Raw genomic sequence first — 19566 nt, 5'->3', positions numbered from 1 at the left:
TGGCTTGGAGAATTTTTGAGCATTACTTTCCTAGCATGTGAGATGAGTGCAATTATGCGGTAGTTTGAGCATTCTTTGGCATTGCCTTTCTTTGGGATTGGAATGAAAACTGACCTTTTCCAGTTCTGTGGCCACTGCTGAGTTTTCCACATTTGCTGGCATATTGAGTGCAGCACTTTCACAGCATCATCTTTCAGGATTTGAAATAGCTCAACTGGAATTCTATCACCTCCACTAGCTTTGTTTGTAGTGATGCTTTCTAAGGCCCACTTGACTTCACATTCCAGGATGTCTGTCTAGGTGAGTGATCACACCATCATGATTATCTGGGTGGTGAAGATCTTTTTTGTATAGTTCTTCTGTGTATTCTTACCACCTCTTCTTAATATCTTCTGCTTCTGTTAGGTCCATACCATTTCTGTCCTTTATCGAGCCCATCTTTGCATGAAATGTTCCCTTGGTATCTCTAATTTTCTTGAAGAGATCTCTAGTCTTTCCCTTTCTATTGTTTTCCTCTATTTCTTTGCACTGATCACTGAGGAAGGCTTTCTTATCTCTCCTTGCTATTCTTTAGAACTCTGCATTCAAATGAGTTTCTTTCCTCTTCTCCTTTGCTTTTTGCTTCTCTTCTTTTCACAGCCATTTGTAAGGCCTCCTCAGACAGCCATTTTGCTTTTTTGCATTTCATTTTCTTGGGGATGGTCTTGATCCCCGACTCCCCTACAATGTCATGAACCTTCGTCCATAGTTCATCAGGCACTCTATCAGATCCACTCCTTTAAATCTATTTCTCACTTCCACTGTTTCTATGAAGACCTGCAAGACCTTTTAGAACTAACACCCAAAAAAGATGTCCTTTTCTGAGCCACCAGAGAAGACCAAAAAGAAAAAATCACTTTTACCAATCATGTCTGCTCCCTTGTAGAAGAAAATGGCAATCCACTCCAGTATTCTTGCCTGGAAAATCCCATGGACAGAGGAGACTGGTGGGCTACAGTCATAGGGTTACAAGGAGTCGGATACCACTAAAGTGATTTTGGAGAATCATGTCTTCATTTAACATTTTGAAATTTTGTTCATTGTGGATTTTTTTCATTCATTTTGACTTTTAAAAATACTGTATTAGATTTTATTTTATCTTTATTGCCCCTCTTCCTTCTTATTTTTGTTCTTCCTCTGCTCCCTGCCCCTCCCCCCACTTTTTTCTTTTCTTTTTTTGCTATTTATTATAGAAGGAAATGACAACCCACTCCAGTATTCTTGCCTGGAAAATCCGATGGACAGAGGAGTCTGGTAGGCTACAGCCCAGGAGGTTGCAAAGAGTTGGACATGACTGAGCGACTTCACTTTCACAGCAATATGGTTAAGCTGCCAGAGTCACATCATATAGGTTCAAAATAGCAAACTGCTGTGTCACTTAATAGCCGTGTGATTCTGAGCAAGTACCTGACATGTAAGTACTTGCTATTTTATATATGTATACTTTTTTAGATAATATAGAATATATATGCATATAATATAGAATGCTATGCTAAGCTGCTTCAGTTGTGTCCAACTCTTTGCAAGCCCATGGATTGTAGCCCAGCAGGCTCCTCTGTCCATGGGATTCTTCAGGTAAGAATACTGGAGTGGGTTAGCATTTCCTACTCCAATAATATAGAATATATATGTATATATAATATATATGTATACACCCACATGCATATATACATACATTTGTTGCTGTTCATTCACTAAGTTGTGGCCAACTCTTTGTGATTCCATGGACTGCAGCATACTAGGCTTCCCTGTCCTTCACCATCTCCCAGAGTTTTCTCAAACTCATGTCTATAGTCTATTGACTCAAACTTGAGTCAATAATGCCATCCAACCATCTCATCCTCTGCCACTTCCTTCTCCTCTTGTCCTCAATCTTTCCCAGCATCAGGGTCTTTTCCAGTGAGTCGGCTCTTCACATCAGGTGGCCAAAGTATTGGAGTTTCAGCTTCAGCATAAGTCCTTCCATTGGACATGCAGGGTTGATTTCCTTTAGGATGAACTGATTTGATCTTCTTACTGTACAAGGGACTCTCAAGAGTCTTCTCTAGCACCACAATGCAAAAGCATCAATTCTTTGGTGCTCAGCCTTCACTATGGTCTAGCTCTCACAGCCATACATGACTACTGGTCCTTTTTGGCAAAGTGATGTCTCTGATTTTTAATACGCTGTCTAGGTTTGTCATGGCTTTCCTTCCAAGGAGCAAGCGTCTTCTAATTTCGTGGCTGCAGTTACCATCTGCAGTGATTTTGGAGCCCCCCAAAATAAAATCTGTCACCGTTTCCATTTCCACCCCTCATTTGCCACGAAGTGATGGGACTGGATGCCATGATCTTAGTTTTCTGAATGTTGAGTTTTAAGCCAACTTTTTCACTCTCCTCTTTCACTCTGATCAAGAGGCTTTTTAGTTCCTCTTCAGTTTCTGCCATTGGAGTGGTATCATCTGCATATCTGAGGTTGTTGATATTTCTCCTGACAATCTTGATTCCAGCTTGTGAGTCATCCAGCCTGGCATTTTGCATGATGTACTCCACATATAAATTGAACTAGCAGGGAGGCAAGATACAGCTTTGACGTACTCCTTTCCCAATTTGGAACTAGTTTGTTGTTCCATGGCCAGTTCTAACTATTGGATTTTGACCTGCATTCATATATATTTGAGGATTTTGTGTTGGGTAGTTTGCTAATCATTTTGTATACATTATCTAATTTAACCTATACACATGCGTGTACACAGAGAACATGAGGTTTTTGAGTGAGGAAACTGAGGCCCAGAGAGGTTAAATGACATGTTCTAAGTCCTGTAGCTAACCAATAGTGGGCTGGAATACATACTCAAGCTTGTCTGACTCTAGATCCTGCCCCTTATGCCTCACACTGCACACGTTTGGGGGAGTCAAGTCCATGCACAGCTTTCTCATGGACAGTGTGACTGTTCTGCTTTAGGGCCCGTGTCCCTGTGAAGGTCTCAAGGAACCTCTAGTGAACTTCTGTGAGCCACACCCAGGCATCACACCCAGGCCTAGGGTTCTGATCCAGGCTGGCGCCCACTATCACAAGGCCAAGCTAGAAAATCTGGGGTTAATTAGGGGAATTTATGCTTCCTGAGGAGAGTTGTTGAGGAGAGATGAAATCTGTTTGCTGATGTCTTTTTTTTTCTTTTTAAAAATTCTATTTTTGTATAGTTGTTAAAGGTTATACTCCATTTACGGTTATTACAAAATATTGGCTACATTGCCTATGTTGTATATCCATCCATGAACATGTCTTATACCCAGTAGTCTGCACCTCCCACTTCCCCATCTCTATATTGCAGAAATGGGAGAGAAGTGGTGATAGAGGCTCTGGAAGATCCACGGTTGCTCAAATATTCTCCCACTGAATTAAAGATCTTACTTAGAAGATGTGAGATCTGTCATTAAGTAGCTGCATGGACAGCCCTGGAGTAGTGTGACAGGTGATCCTGCTTCTTGCAGTCTCCTGAAGCCCTTTGGGTCTCAAAACAAATAAGGATGCTGAGTTAGATTTCTCTCTGATGCAAACCCTGAATGATGTTGCTTTTCTTTTAGGGAATCCTCACCAGACTGGGAAGGCAAGGAGAAGCACACCCTGACTGTGGCCCACACCTATGGGGGCTATTGTTCACGATAGGTGGGCTGACAAATGCTCTTGCATGATATTCTCCACTAGATCTGCCTGTTATGCTCCTTTGTGACTTCCTATACTTTTCTCGAAATCACAGCTCTGCAATAATGCAGCTCTTTGCCTGATTGTTTGCCATTTGCCCTCCAGACTGTAGCTTCAGGAGAGCAGGGCCCTTGTTTACTTTGTTCATTACTTTTCTCCAGCATGAAGCCTGGTACATATTAGGTTAGTTGTGTGTTAGTAGGTTGAATGAATGGAAGAAAAACAATAAGACATAATGCATATCCAGATGGGTGGAGAGACATCCAGAAGAACTTGAGTCAGGCCTGGCAAGGTCTCATCAGAGTCCCACCCCCCTTCCTTGAAAAGTCGAGGGCAGGGATTCTTTTTTTTAAGTTTATTTATTATTTTTATTTTTGGTTGCACTGGGTCTTTATGGCTGGAAGGGTTTTCTCTAGTTGTGGTGAGTGGGGCTACTCTTCTTTGCGGTGTGCTGACTTCTCATGGCTTCTCTTGTTGCAGAGTATAGGCTCTAGGCACTCGAGCTTCAATAGTTGCAGTAGTTAGCACTTAGTACTTAGTCTCAGGAGTTGCAGTGTGTGGCTCTAGGGCGCGGGGCCTTCAGTGACTGTGGCTCCCAGGCTGTAGAGCACAAGCTTAGCAGTTGTGGTGCATGGGCTTAGCTGCTCCACAGGATGTGGAATCTTCCCAGACCAGGGATCGAACCCATGTCTCCTGCATTGGCAGACAGATTCTTCTTACCCACTGCACCACCAGGGAAGTCTGAGGGCAGGGATTCTAATATGATGCCTAAAGCAGGGAGGGAATAACTTTAAATCATGACTTTCCTAGAAAGAGAACTAGAAAATAACAGATGATAAAACCTTAAATCTTATAGATCACAGATGAAGAAATAAAAATCTGCTTTCCAGATTATTCTGCTCACTGTAGAGAACAATAAGTTATATAATGGCTTCTTAAGAAAGGTGATGTGAAGTTGTGGGCCTCAAGGGGCTTTCCTGGCCCTGTGGTCTGCCGCACAAGCAGCACAGCTCCATCTTTCAGGGACCACCTTGAAATGGCCTGGAGCTGCCCCTTAGGCCAGGTGGAGCCTCTGGGGCTGAATGTTGGATTTGGAAGTGGGGCTCTAAAAGGAAGCCACAGTGAATATTGAGACAGCAGCTGTCTCAGGTTACTCCCAGGCTTTAACACACCAGGTAGGGGAGAAACCCGGAGAAGTAGCAGGAGCTAAGCAAGTTAGGCTAAAACTCCACCTCTTGGTTGTCCATATCCATTAGGACAATGACCGTGATGAGTTTGTAATTCATTCTCAAGAGCCAAGCAAGTTGCATTCACTTTGAAAGTAGCCAACTTTGAAGAACCAATTCACCCAATTCTGAAATGCACAGTTTTCTTTATGGAGGCAGCACCACACTTCAGGACCACACAGCTGGGAGATGAGAAAAGGATGAAGTGAAGTCAGGATTTTGTGAAGTCAGTATATGGGATGAGTCAGAGGAGACATATTAATAAAAGGAGACAGGGAACTTCACAAAAGGAAATGAATTCTCCCTTGATTAATGATGTGCAGAATACTTAACGTCATTATTAACGCTTATAGTATACAGATGACAGGGGCCCACCCTATTGTGAGCAGAGGACAGAATGTGAATAATTCCATAGCTTTGTCACCATTTAGAAAAAGTCTCTCTCTGCACATGCATATGTGTATATGTGTTTAGACTGAGAATTTCAAGAGACGTGGTAGTTTAGGGAATAAGACAGAATCGTTGTGTTTCTACTTTCAGCTCTTAGGAAAGTACATAAGAAATTCATAACTGTTTGAAAAGTGATTTGAGATCCTCTGATGAAAGGTAATGAGAAGTCAGAGATATCAGTCTTGGAGTGTGATGACAGCATGTGATTTCATGTTGGAGTGGTGCTAGACCACATATTCCAGAATATGTTCCTCTCCTACTTCTCCAGCAAACAAGAAAATGGGTATTGGGAGAGGAGGGAGCAGGGCTGGAAGGAGGAGAGGACGTTGGGCAAAACCCAAAGTATTTTATGTTAACCAAGAAGAAGACAGCCTGGGGACCCGGGAGGGACCAGGGCCTGCCTTCATTCCCTAGGGCAGTTTGCCTTCTTGCAGTCTGAACTCTGTTGCCTTTTAGGGTGATCTGTTTGGTCAAGTTTTCCCAAATGATGTAATACCTGCTGTTTTGTCACAGTGAAAACCACCTTTTGCTTTTCAAGAGAGCTACAGCATTGTTTTCTGTTGCATTAATATTTTGGTGGCAATCATCTGTCATTAAAACCTTTATTATTCTCTACATTTACAAATCTGCTTTTCTTAGAACATCTTTTCTTCAGCAAAGACTTAAGAGGAAGGTGCTCTGTCTACCATCCAGGATCTAGCTAGAGTGAGGCCTCCTGGCAGACAGGGGCCATCTCTGACCACAGGTACCAGAGGCAGCTGTATGGGCTGGTCACAACTCAGCTCCAGAAGGGGCTCCAGTTCTGGATCTGCTGCCCCTGTTCACAGGATTTTAGGCAAGTTATCCAACCCCTCGGAGTCACAATTTCCTCATTTGTGAAATAGAATAAGAAAGATCTACCTTTTGGGGTTATTGCGAGCATTTAAAGAATAGTTATGTGTGGCCTATAATAGGCCTAGTAGATAGGAAGCACCAAGTAAGTGTTTGCTGCTGCTGCTTCTACTGCTACTACTATATTATTATTTCCTGAGAATGTATAGACTGGTTTAGAGAAAATTATTGAGAGTATTATTTCCATCATTATTACAGTCTTTGAAAGAAACTAAGGATTTAAAGCAAAATGCTCAGGTAGATTAAATTATTTTTGGTATTCTCCCTCTTCTTTTCTTCTGGCTCTTGCAGATTTCTGATACATTGCCATGTGTCTGATCATTATCATGGCTTAAGGTTTTAGTGATGTGTTAAATATATCCCCTATGAGTGTAAGCTGGGCTTCCCAGGTGGCTCACATGGTAAAGAGTCTGCCTGCAATGTGGGAGACCTGGGTTTGATCCCTGAGTCGGGAAGATCCCTGGAGAAGGAAATGGCAGCCCACTCCACTATTCTTGCCTGGAAAATCCCCTGGATGGAGGAGCCTGGCAGGCTACAGTCCATGGGGTAGCAAAGAGTCCGACACGACTGAGTGACTTCACTTTCACTTCCTTTCTTTCATGAGTGTAAGCTACTTAAGGTACACATACCTACCAGGATGAATTCATGCTTTCAGAAGAAGACTGGAAACTTGACACTTTTCTGAAAGATGAAGTAATAAACCCTATAGACTTCTAGAACTTTAAAGCTAGACTGCAGGGGCCATCAAGTTCAAGACCTGAGTAGGCAAATGATTTACCCTTGGAGACAGGCATGGTTGGTTATTGGCAGAGCGTGCACGGCTAGAGTCTCGGGTCAAGTTAGTCAGTTGAATGCTATGAACATGTGAAACATGGTGTGACTTCTTATAAAGCTGCTTCTACTTAGCTGAGCTGTGGCAGCATGCCATCCGTGTCCAGAAAAGGGTCTTATCAGATTGCCTATAAACTCTATGCACTGAAGCGGGTGTCGCTGAGGACATCATCCTGATCCTGTTTATGAAGACACCTGAGGGGCCGTATCTTTCAAGTACCAGAAATAGCTGGTGCTCCTGGGACAACTGTTTTCATCTGATGAATGCCCAGAACTTTTTATGTGATTGTTATCTTGTGATCAGTGCTTTTTGCATTGACTAGGAATGCTCAGGGAGAAGGCAATGGCAACTCACGCCAGTACTTTTGCCTGGAAAATCCCATGGACATAGGAGCCTGGTAGGCTGCAGTCCATGGGGTCGCTGAGTCAGACACGACTGAGCAACTTCACTTTCACTTTTCACTTTCATGCCTTGGAGAAGGAAATGGCAACCCACTCCAGTGTTCTTGCCTGGACAATCTCAGGGACGGGGGAGCCTGGTGGGCTACCGACTATGCAGTCACGCAGAGTCGGACACGACTGAAGCTACTTAGCAGCAGCAGCAGCAGGAATGCTCAGGAACAAATTTACATTCTATCTCTGTGAATAGAACCAGTAGCTACTACAAATTACAGATGTTTATTATAGCTGAAAACTTTGTAGGCAGCTTTTCTAAGCAGTGTTCCACTGCTCTCTGACATTCTCTGACACTATGGATATTTCCTGGAGGGAAGAGGAGTTTTGGAGTCCTTCATGTCACATACTTTATCTCCTTCTTGGATATTCATGATGTATATATTGGTATCTGATAAGTTCTGATAAGTCTGACAAGTCTTATAAGTCTGACAATTTAGAATCAAAACAAAAAGAGCTTTTTAAAGCTTTGTTTAGTCCTATAGTTATAAAACTTATTTGATTACAGAATCTTTAAAAAAAATTACCTCAGAAGTCTCTAATTTTATAGGAAACACTTTTGGGGGAATACTGTCTTCAGTAATCTGTAATCAAACCCTATTTATTGGATTCATGTCAGTACACAAGTTGTCTCTTGACAGGGCAAAACATGATTCTTTCTACTTCTGCAAAGCAAAGAGTCCAGTTGTGTATATTGGACCACATGACTGATGAGGTCCCTTTGAGCTCTAAGGTTTGTTGATTCTTGATTTTAAAAATGAATAAAAGTGTCTTAAGTGTATCTGCGCATAGAATTAAGAATTTAACTTTATGAACGTGAAGACTAAAATTAGTAATCAAAATAGTGTATGTAACATTTCTGGTGCTGTTTATTCATGTCTAATCTAAAAGATCGCTTTAAAAATCATGTTTATAAAAACAGCTCCCAGGAGAGTTTACAAAGATACACATTTCCTTTGAAAAGCCTCTGAGTCAAAAGATGTAGGATTTTCATTTGAACTCCTGTTTGGGTATAGAATTTATACCCTGCTTCCTGCTTTGATAAAGGCTTTTTCCCAATGGGGTTGATGCAGCTTCATGGTGTATCTCCAGGGGGTTGTGCAACTAGATTTACTCCTGAAGCACGTAGCCCATTCAGAGATTGTGTTGTTAGTTTATGAGGCACTTTTGGCATTAAGACCCTTCCCCTCTACACTCCCCGTTAAAACTCAGCAAACAGAAGCCAACAGCAAGGTCCTCAAGCCCCTGCCATGTTTGTATTACTTGGGTGGGAGCCTAGACTTGCCTTAGACAAGACACCTAGCTTCTGGAATTGTTCCATCCCCTTGACCACTGAGCCAGACCCAAGGGGAAACAGCAAGGCAAAATCACCCTCCAAGAGATGGACTGCAGGCAGCAAGGACAGGTCCTCAAGCCTGGGTCTTAGCTTGGCATCCAGCTTTCTCGAGCAGCGTGGTCCTGGATGTGGCGCCGTAACCGCAGTGGCTTTCATTGTCCTCCTCTCTGTGTATGCCCACGGAAGGGTGTGATTTCATTATTTCTCTGGACCACTTGTCCCTCTGAATGTATTTGAGTTTTTCTCCTGTTTGACTATGCCTACTGTGTGTCAGGTATTACGTCACAATAACACATATCCCCTTGTCCTTTCCCTTGAGGAACTCATAGTGTTGAAGAGCAGATGGCACCAGGAAAAAATTTTCATCCGACGTGACAGAGACTCCAAATGAGTTGTGTATAAAGACCAATGAGGAAGTGATAGAGGTGACGTGTGAGTCAGGTCTTAGAAAATGTGTTGGAACTGATTTTGCCACTAATGGGCTTACTTTTTCTGAGTAATGGCAACCAGCCTGCTAAAGGGGGAAGTGTAAACTGAGAACTTGTTTGGGATTCACTCAGTAAACTAGCTGACTGAACCCATTAGGCAAAGTCTAGACTCTGACTTCAAGCAATTCAGTGAATATTTAGGCTTTAAGTATTTCAGTTATTGGAGGAAGAGACCATCTGGAAAGCAGACTCTCTGGAACTCACTCTCAAGTTTCCTGTTGTAAAAATGTTCGAGGGATAGTTTTGATTTGTGGAACTCCTGGAATTAACTTTGCTTTATGTTTAATAATACCTAATTTCCCAGTCTCATGGCAGACAGAAAATAAATGGCATATTTAAATTGCTATGTAGGTGAAAAGAAAGACCACTACTGAAGAATGGGTTTTAATTTAAATTTCAGAGGACATTTTACAAAGTACATGAACCTAACAGGTAAGCTGGCTCCTTGAGTTTGCTCTTCTGTAGACAACTGACCCTGGAAGGTGGGTAGCAGATCCAGTGCTGGGCAGAATTTTGTGGATCTTTTTCAAGTTACCTTTATGAGGAAAAACCATGGGTGTCCACCATGTGACATAATATCCATCACTTCCCTGGCTGTACAAATAGTTTTCTAATTTGATGTTGTAGAAAATCTTTCACTGTAAAAATACTCCTTTTCTTTAGATTTAGCACTTAAGATGTCCCCCAACCCCCTCTTCCCAAAATTCATTCTAATTGTGAATTTTGACTGTCTGTGTTTATTATATTTATACCAGATAGTATCTTTGTCTTCTCTTCTGCCATGGGTTGAGACAGTATTCATCCAGCTGGCTTTCCAGACTCCAAACTTAAATGGTGCCCTTCACCACGTGGGACTGGCTTAGCATTTGAAAGCAGCTAATGTTTCAGGTTTTAATTTGAAACTGAAGGTGTGCTATTTCTAGACTTGAGAGTCTTGCTTCCCACTATTTGTTATCATACACTTCCTCTTGGCATTTCAGTGGGTACCTGTGACTCCTCCCAGACCTCAAGTTCCTTAAGAACAAGGAATTTGTTGTTGTTCAGTCACTCAGTTGTGTCTGACTTTTGCAATCCCATGCAAAAAGTCTGCAGCACAGCAGGCTTCCCTGTCCTTCACTATCTCCCAGAGTTTGCTCAAGCTCATGTCCATTGGAGAAGACTCTTGAGAGTCCCTAGGATTGCAAGGAGATCAAACCAGTCAATCCTAAAGGAAATCAATCCTGAATATTCATTGGAAGGACTGATGTGGAAGCTCCAATACTTTGGCCACCTGATGTGAAGAGTTGACTCATTGGAAAAGACCCTGATGCTGGGAAAGATTGAGGTCAGGAGGAGAAGGGGATGACAGAGGATGAGATGTTTGGATGGTATCACTGATTCAGTGGACATGAGTTTGAGCAAGCTCCAGGAGATGGTGAAGGACAGGGAAGCCTGGCGTGTTGCAGTCCATGGGATCACAGAGAGTTGGACATGACTGAGCGACTGAACAACAACATGTCCATTAAGTCAGTGATGCCAATCAACCATCTCATCCTCTGTTGCCTCATTCTCCTCCTGCCCTCAGTCTTTCCAAGCATCAGAGTTTTTTTCCAATGAGTTAAGAACAAGAATGGGTTTCATTTATCTTTATATTCTATAGCTCATACATAAAGGTGGTGCTTAAGAAGTATTTGTCAAACAGATTATATTTATCCTAAAAATTCATCAATTGAACTATCCCATGTAGGCAAGATAGAGAAGGCAATGGCACCCCACTCCAGTACTCTTGCCTAGAAAATCCCATGGATGGAGGAGCCTGGTAGGCTGCAGTCCATGGGGTTGCTAAGAGTTGGACATGACTGAGCGACTTCACTTTCACTTTTCACTTGCATGAATTGGAGAAGGAAATGGCAACCCACTCCAATGTTCTTGCCTAGAGAATCCCAGGGACGGGGGAGCCTGGTGGGCTGCCGTCTATGGGGTCACACAGAGTCGGACATGACTGAAGCGACTTAGCAGCAGCAGCAGCATGTAGGCAAGAGGTGAAAAAGAAAGTACTGTGTATACAAGTCTCAGAACTTTACTTTTCCTAATAACTTAAAGGAGGCAGATAAAGGAATCTCCTGATAAATAAATGTGAGTATCTCCCTAGCGTGATCCAAGGATCCTGATTTACTTTGTGCTCAAATGGGACTTTCTGCTTTAGGATCATGTATGTGTGGATCATATATCATATCAAGAAAGATGCCATGTGAGCTGTGAAGTGGAAGGCTTCCCTCTGTGGAAGGGCCAAGGCAAACCTGCTTCATATTTCCTGTCTGAGGTCCCAGTAACACACTAGCTACCATTTCCTTGGCATCTGCCCTGTGCCAAACATTCAAGCATATGATCTCATTTAATCCTCACAAGGACTCCAAGGCTTAGAGGGGTTAAATGGCTTCCCCATGGACCCCTAGATAAACATGTCAAAAACCAAACCCATGAGCAAGCCTGCCCCAGGTTGGCATTCTCCCAGCACTCCCTGTCTTGGTGAGTGAAAATTTTAGCATCCAGTTCCTCCAGTGAGAAATCCTCTCCTGATACAAGCTTCCAAGTCTTGTGGAGATAGTGTCCACCCGTAGACTCCCTGTTGACTTCCATTCCAGCCCAGCCACCGTCTGCCCTCTGTGGACAGCTCAGGAGCCTCCCCAGTGGTCTAAAGTAGACCTCCTCAAATCTAGTCCCAATACTAAGCTTAAGTGGTCTTCTCAAAAGTCATGTATTATCATGTGATTTTTTTCGATTAAAAATCCTCCAATGCTACTTCTGTTCACTGGTAGAGACCAGGGTCCTTAACCAGGCTCACCATGCCCTCCTCGCCTGGCCCCATGTGGCAACCCAGTCTCCTCATTTTCTGGGCCTCGAGCCAGCCAGCTGTTCCCTCAGCCTGGAATGTTCTTACCATCCCTTTCAGAGCCTAGGTTGATACCCACTCAGCTGACAAAGCTGAGCTCAGTAGTGTCTTCTTCAAGGGACTTGTGTGTACTTTTTTGGCATTATGTGCTTCTCCTCCATAGTGTTCATCTTATATTTATTTGCTTCATTATTGGATTAATATCTGGTTGTCTCACGAGTCTGTAAGGTGCATGAGGGCAGGGGCCAGGTCTGTTTGCATTCACCAAATCTTAGTTCAGAACCTGAAGACAGCAAACAGTTGATGAGTATTTGTTGCATGAATTAATGCACTAACAGCCAGCAAGTGACAGAACTGAGATTTCAACTCAAAAGCTCAGTGTCTCCTGTCTTTAGTGTGTGGCTAGAACTCTAAATGGTCAGGTGTGGGGACAGAGGAGGGTCGAGATTGGGAGTCTGGCTCACTCTTCCCTCTGGGACAGGAAGGGGCTGACAGTTGAGCTTGTGGTCACTGAAGATTCACTGGTCTCCCGCCCCATTCCAGGCACTTTGTTCATTCTCAAATTTAATCCCTCTTAACAGTCCCTCAGGAAGTTAAGTAACTTGCCAAGTCGCCCAGAAGTCAAGCTGGAAGCCTAGATTCAAGCCTAGGCCCTTTGTCCCTCTACCCATGTTTGTAACCCTTTGCTAACTGTCTTTACCTTGTTCCTTGTTTTACCCCCTCACTGTGAGTCCCTATCTGACCTTCAGTTCTGTTCCTTTTCTTGTAAATTTGTACTCATTTCTTCTTTAATTTATCACCTGTCTCTCTTCCCTTCCCTAACTCCTTTTCTCCATTCCTCCATCTTCCTTCCCCTCCTCCGTCCTAATTCTGTTAGAGATGAGAACCATGATGTTACTTACCTGAAACTTATATTTCAGGAAGCTATCAGCAGCCAGAAGTCCTGCACACTAGGCAACTTGGTAGAACAAAATGGAGATGAGAATTATAAATGTCTAAGCTTGTGTCCTCTTACTCTTATGATTGGTTGGCTTTCAGTTTTAAAATCACCTCTGATTTTGAGCTTTGAATTTGGCCTATTAAAGGTAGTAAAAGCAGTACAAAGAAAGGGAACAGAACTTCAAAAGTGCATTTTTCTTCCCTATGAGAAGGCCACTATAAACTGTGGAGATGCTTCTCAAATAAAATTGGGTTCTGCCACTGCCTGCTGTTTCCCTCTGCATTTCATCTCTTTTCTCTGAATCACTGAAGCCTCTCTTGGGACACTAGGTAATCCGAAGAAACAATGGAGTGTTTGGGCACCTCGAGTTCTACAGAGAGCTAAGGCACACTGATTTGCATTTCTGGGTCAGCGTAATTTCACTTTCACTTAACCCTTGTACTGACCCTTGTTTTTCAGCGCTTTGGCTCTTTCCGCCATCCGTTCGAGAGCATTCAGTTTCCTCGACCCACAGATGGTAAGTGTCCCCTGGCAACCAAAAGCTTGCAAACTGCCCCCAACTCCCCTCTTCAGCGTTCCCAGCATCACTATGGTCTTTTCAGTGAGGAACTGGCCAGTATTTTAGATGTCTCTGAATGCACATTTTATTCACATTTAAGAAGGTAGGTTTTTTTTGGTGTTAATGGAAGAGGAAATAAACATTAGAAATTGCATTATTCAATTGTGTACATAGCCGCCCAAGTTTTGCACCTCTTTGTGGTTGTAAATCCTTGATGTAATGGACACCATCTCTCTTGGTATGAGTCATGCTGGGTATGAGTCATTCTATGAAGACCCACAGTGTGTCAGAAAGAGGGACATGATGTATATTTAGGACTTTAAAATAAGGCTATTCTGCTGTCTTATTCATAGTGTGATTTCTGGTAAGAGGGAGCAAAGACACCAACAAGATTTAATTACTTGCACTGTGGCAGGAACACATCATTAGTTGTCCATCTTAGCGAGGTCCACTTGACTAGAAGACCCTGTGTAAGGTAAAGGTGCTCTGAGATGCAACATGTTGTACAAAGTGGGAAATGAAATATTAATGAAATGTTTATCTCTCAAAGCTTTAACTCAATTGGTAAGAATAACTTTATGTTTCTTTCTTGATTATAGAAGTAAATCATAATAGTATGATATATGAATTATATCTCAAACAATTGTTTTTAGAAAATAGTAGCAAGAGGATTATAGAAGAGACAGGTAAACAATAAGAAACAAATAAAAACCAATGATAATCCGGAGAAGGAAATGGCAACCCACTCCAGTGTTCTTGCCTGGAGAATCCCAGGGACAGGGGAGTCTGGTGGGCTGCTGTCTATGGGGTCTCACAGAGTCGGACACGACTGAAGCAACTTAGCAGCAGCAGCAGCAGCAGCCTGATTTGTTTTCTGTTATCTTGGGTACATGAATACAAAACTGAAATAGCGTAATAAGCAGTGTTGAAATCTTTTCATGCCTTGTGAACATTACATATCCTTCTCCCTCTACATAATGTTCTGTCATATGATTGTTTTATAAAAATTGAAAAAATTCTTTATTGTTGGACATCTAGGTTGCCTCCAAGTTCTGGACAATGTGTGTAGCTCTGTAATGACCATACTTGAAACTATATCAACGTCTATGATGATTCCTTAGATTAATTTCTAGATATCTAGTTGCTCTAAGAATATGTACTCTTTTAAAGGCTTTAAAACCTATACATATACATATATTCCTTCAGAAAGGTTGGCTCAATTTATTCTAGCAGTGTGTATACACCGTTGTACATATTTGTATATAATTTCCCACCATTAGATATTATTTAAATATTTTCGCCAATTTGACAAGTGAAAAATAGTATCTCATATTTCTTATTATTTTAACTCCTTTGAGTTAACTTCTTAAACATTCTTTCAAATAATCATCGTCCATTTAAAAATTACTTATAATTTCTTTGATCATTTATGTTATATGTTGTTTATCTTTTGGTTAATTTGTAAGATATTTTGAACAATCTGATAAGACTCTACTGAAATGAAAGTGAGGCAGATTTTTCCTTAGAGGAAGAGCAGTGTAGCTGAGATTGGTTACAGAGACAAAGCCTGCTCCCGGCTGCTTTCCCCCAGTGTGTGGATGTATTTGTTGACTGAGTGTATACCTCAGTTGTTTTCTGGCAAATATTCCCAAGTTGAGAGCCAGAAAGCATCATCTTTACAAATAACTGTGGTTTCATTTTGAGATAAATAATTACTTGAAGCAAAATAAAGAAAAATTATAAACAGTTTTGAACATTAGCCAATCTTATATTTATATCACCCATTTCCAAAGAACTTTAATTCAAAATATTTTTAAAGGTCAATTTATATTTTCTTTTAATTCAGCTGCTTCAAGGGTGGGGTAGTTTTTTCCTCTATTTTCCTCAAAAGTTCAGTTCAGTCTCTCAGTCGTGTCTGACTCTTTGTACCCCCTGGACTGCATGGACATACTGTTCCTCTATTTTAGGAGTAATCCAAGTGGAGTCAGAACTTAAAGACAGACAAAAGGAACTCCTAAGAATTTGAAAGTTTGATGATACTGTGTTCCTTTCTCTTTCTCCATTATTGTTTCAGTTCCATTCAGTTGCTCAGTTGTGCTCAGTTGTAACCCCATGGACTGCAGCATGCCAGGCTTTCCTGTCCATCACCAACTTCTGGACCTTACTCAAACTCAGGTCCATTGAGTCGGTGATGCCATCCAACCATCTCATTCTCTGTCGTCCCCTTCTCCTCCTGCCTTCAATCTTTCCCAGTCTCAGGGTCTTTTCCAATGATTCAGTTCTTCACATCAGGTGGCCAAAGTATTGGAGCTTCAGCTTCAGCATCAGTCCTTCCAATGAATATTCAGGACTGATTTCCTTTAGGATTGACTGGTTTGATCTCTTTGCAGTCCAAGGGACTCTCAAGAGTCTTCTCCAACACCACAGTTCAAAAGCATCAATTCTTCAGCACTCAGCTTTATAGTCCAACTCTCACATCCATACATGACTACTGGAAAAACCATAGCTTTGACTATATGGACCTTTGTTGGCAAAGTAATGTCTCTGCTTTTTAGTATGCTGTCTCGGTTGGTCATAACTTTTCTTCCAAGGAGCAAGTGTCTTTTAATTTCATGGCTGCAGTCACTATCTGCAGTGATTTTGGAGACTAAAAAAATAAAGTCTGTCACTTTTTCCATTGTTTCCCCATCTATTTGCCATGAAGTGATCAGACCGGATGCCATGATCGTTGTCCATTTAAAAATTACTTATAATTTTTTGATCATTTATGTTATATGTTGTTTATCTTTTGGTTAATTTGTAAGATATTTCAAACAATCTGATAAGATTAAGTTTGCTGCATGTTGAGTTTTAAGCCAGCTTTTTCACTCTCCTCTTTCACTTTCATCAAGAGACTCTTTAGTTCTTCTTCACTTTCTGCCATAAGGGTGATGTCATCTGCATGTCTGAGGTTATTGATATTTCTCCTAGCAATCTTGATTCCAGCTTGTGCTCCATCCAGCCCAGCATTTCTCATGATGTACTCTGCATATAAGTTAAATAAGCAGGGTGAAAATATACAGCCTTGGCATACTCCTTTCCCTATTTGGAACCAGTCTGCTCTATGTCCAGTTCTAACTGTTGCTTCCTGACCTGCATACAGATTTCTCAGGAAGCATACAGATTTCTCACCAGTAAGGTGGTTTGGTATTCCCATTCCTTGAAGAATTTTCCACAGTTTGTTGTATTCCACAGTCAAAGGCTTTGGCATAGTCAATGAAGCAGAAGTAGATGTTTTTCTGGAACTCTCTTGCTTTTTCCATGATCCAACGGATGTTGGTGATTTGATCTCTGATTCCTCTGCCTTTTCTAAATCCAGCTTGAACATCTGGAATTTCACAGTTCACGTACTGTTGAAGCCTGGCTTGGAGAATTTTGAGCATTACTTTGCTAGCATGTGAGATGAGTGCAATTGTGCGGTAGTTTGAACATTCTTTGGCATTGCCTTTCTTTGGGTTTGGAATGAAGACTGACCTTTTCCAGTCCTGTGGCCACTGCTGAGTTTTCCGAATTTGCTGGCATATTGAGTGCAACACTTTCACAGCATCATCTTTTAGGATTTGAAATAGCTCAACTGAAATTCTATCACCTCCACTAGCTTTGTTCGTAGTGATGCTTCCTAAGGCTCACTTGACTTCCCTTCCAGGATGTCTGGCTCTAGATGAGTGATCACACCACTGTGGTTATCCGGGTTATGAAGATCTTTTTTGGATAGTTCTTCTGTGTATTCTTGCCACCTCTTCTTAATATCTTCTGCTTCTGTTAGGTCCACATCATTTCTGACCTTTATTGTGCCCATCTTCGCATGAAATGTTCCCTTGGTATCTCTAATTTTCTTGAAGAGATCTCTAGTCTTTCCCTTTCTATTGTTTTCCTCTATTTCTTTGCATTGGTCACTGAGGAAGGCTTTCTTATCTCTCCTTGCTATTCTTTGGAACTCTGCATTCAAATGGGTGTATCTTTCCTTTTCTCCTTTGCCTTTTTCTTCTCTTATTTTCTCAGCTGTTTGTAAGGCCTCCTCAGACAACCATTTTGCCTTTTTGCATTTCCTTTTCTTGGGGATGGCCGTGATCACTGCCTCCTGTACGATGTCACGAATCTCTGTCTATAGTTCTTCAGGACTCTGTCTATCAGATCTAATCCCTTGAATCTGTCACTTTCACTGTGTGATTGTAAGGGATTTGATTTAGGTCATACATGAATGGTCTAGTGGTTTTCTCTACTTTCTTTAAGTCTGAATTTTGCAATCAGGAGTTCACGATCTGAGCCACAGTCAGCTCCCGGTCTTGTTTTTGCTGACTATATAGAGTTTCTCCATCTTTGGCTGCAAAGAATATAATCAATCTGATTTTGGTATTGACTATCTGGTCATGTCCATGTGTAGAGTCTTTTCCTGTGTTGTCAGAAGAGGGTGTTTGCTATGATCATTATTGGTTATATGACCTTAAATAACTCTCTTTGCTGCTACCTGCCTAAGGCAAGAGGGTTGGGGGGGGCTGGTTGAGATACCAATTAGATCTCTTTAAGCTTGTAGTATTTTCCAAAATCAAGATGCCTAATCATTTGAAAGTATCATTTTTCCCCTGCTACTTAAAAATGTAAATATTGCTCAAGTATGGCTGTACTCACACACGCGTGTGTGTTAGTTTACACATTTTGTTACCTGATCGTTCATCGTTAAAAGTATTTTTTCATTTTTGCCTTTCAGAATTGTAAAATGTGTTCATAATTTTCAAATTTCTACTAAGATTGTTGTTTTTTAATGACTGGCAGTCACTCCTCTTATTATTAACTGATGGAGATAGTGATCGTGACATCTTAACCCAAAGAGGTGTGTAAGGGTACTTAAAGGGGCCTGTTAAGTCACCCCTCATGTAGAAAAGGACTGCTGTCTTTAAACACAGCAACATCATCATTCGTTTCCAGATTGTGGGGAGGGAGCGAGGATAATACTTTAAGTGATGAAGTTGGCATTTCCCATCTGTTGTACTTCAAACATAGGCCTCCTCCTCTCTACCAATCACAAATATAAAAACTCTGCTGATGGTTTGACCATCTGGATTTCCCATCATACCCTGTCTTCACACCTGGCGATTCCGTGCAGGTCTTTGATTGATGTTTTTCGAAATTGCCTCATAAAATCAAAGGACAGACAAACAATATTTTTCTAGAATTTGTAAACCAAGATTCATAACTTTTGTTATTGCTCTTTGAATTGTTAATAATCTTAGCCTCAGGTGATTTCAAAAATGCTTTTTTTTTGGTTAAGCAGACCATCACATTCTCACTAGCTACTCATGTTTACCATTGTCAGAACATAAGCAGTGGGTGATAATAGTCTCAGATTCAATATTAAGCACAGTGATATTATTCAGCTTTAATTAAAATATTTACGTGCTCATGGTTTGCCTTCTCTTAAGGTTACATTTGTCAGCCGGTAGGCTCTGCTAACTGAATAGCGTTTAAAATGCCACTTTGAATTTGTCTAAGGGTGTAACATTATTCTGAATTATTACGAACTTAACCATTGGCACAGACCTATCTGCCTTTAACTGGCTTGGTTCCAAGCCCAGTTTGGGATCCAAGGGCTGCCTTGGAACAATGCTATAGGCCCCGAGTTTCCTTCTTCCCTTAGTCACTACTCAAACAGCAATTTGCTTACTTTTGCTATTTCCTAATTTTTCAGAGGAATGACAGACAAGGTATTAAGCTTTGGTTTTTCTCCAGATCCTATCAGTTTCCTCAAACACAGTTATC

The 19566-nt window shown here is 41.5% G+C and overlaps 1 long non-coding RNA gene across 4 annotated transcripts in view; it reads left to right on the top strand.

The window, feature by feature from the left end:
* LOC138984396 (uncharacterized) overlaps positions 1–13730 on the top strand; it is a 106990-nt gene extending 93260 nt beyond the window's left edge. For 3 of the 4 annotated variants that reach the window (XR_011461655.1, XR_011461657.1, XR_011461658.1), the window contains 2 exons: positions 3607–3688; positions 13671–13730. This is a non-coding gene — a long non-coding RNA (uncharacterized lncRNA). The remainder of the gene's footprint in view (positions 1–3606; positions 3689–13670) is intronic. The other variant, XR_011461656.1, reaches the window with a different exon arrangement.
* Positions 13731–19566: the final 5836 nt, after the last annotated feature.

This window comes from Bos mutus, chromosome 21 (assembly GCF_027580195.1).
Source record: "Bos mutus isolate GX-2022 chromosome 21, NWIPB_WYAK_1.1, whole genome shotgun sequence".
In the NCBI taxonomy this organism is placed as follows: domain Eukaryota; kingdom Metazoa; phylum Chordata; class Mammalia; order Artiodactyla; family Bovidae; genus Bos; species Bos mutus.
Note: the sequence above shows the minus strand (reverse complement) of the source record. Positions and strands in the feature narration are given on the sequence as shown.